We start from the raw sequence: 705 nt of genomic DNA, 5'->3' as shown, positions 1-705 counted from the left end.
GGGGCTGGGGCACCCTCTCACCCCCTGCGCTTTTGCCTTCGCGGTTTTTGCCGCGGTTTTGCCGCTTTAGGAAGGGTCCCCCGGCGCGACTCTCCGCTCCGGAGCCCTTCGCCTCGGTGGCGAAGATGTCCCCTGCAGGAGAAGAGACGCAGTAAGTGACCGATCTGAGCACGCTCGATCCCTCTCTTACCCTAACGCTGAGCTGCTGTTGGGTTTAGTCAGCCTCCACGTGAGTCTCTGGCCCGGTCCTCCCCTAGTCCAGCTGTGCCACCATCCCCTTCTCCTCTGCCTCTCTGAAGTGTTGCCCATTTCTTGGAAGCCAACTGAAGTTCAACGTTAATGTTTGTTCAACTTCTTTTTGCTGTTGATTTTCCCCGGTTTCCCGAAGGGAATCCTAAGGGGCGCGAAGGGCCCCGCCGGCAGCCCGCAGCGCCCCGCCACAGCGGCTGAGGAGACCTGGGCGGAGCCAGGAGCAACGGCGGTCAAGCCCCCGCACCTAAAAAAGAAGCCCTTAGGGAGTGCTAGTGACCAGGAACCACGCCAACAGGGTGGGCAAACAGGGCGTGGCACATCAGCAAGGGCGTGGCACGGCAGTTTGTGCAGAGTTTAGCCAGTACCGGACGGCAGCAGTGAGCACACCTGTGGGAGGTGCACCCAGGGAGAGGAACTCCTCCGCTTAGTGACAGAGCTCTGGGAGGAGGTGAG

Source organism: Aptenodytes forsteri, unplaced genomic scaffold (genome assembly GCF_000699145.1).
Source record: "Aptenodytes forsteri isolate BGI_AS27 unplaced genomic scaffold, ASM69914v1 Scaffold182, whole genome shotgun sequence".
NCBI classification, from domain to species: Eukaryota; Metazoa; Chordata; class Aves; order Sphenisciformes; family Spheniscidae; genus Aptenodytes; species Aptenodytes forsteri.
The sequence above is the reverse complement of the archived record's forward strand: the minus strand, read 5'-3'. Positions refer to the sequence as shown.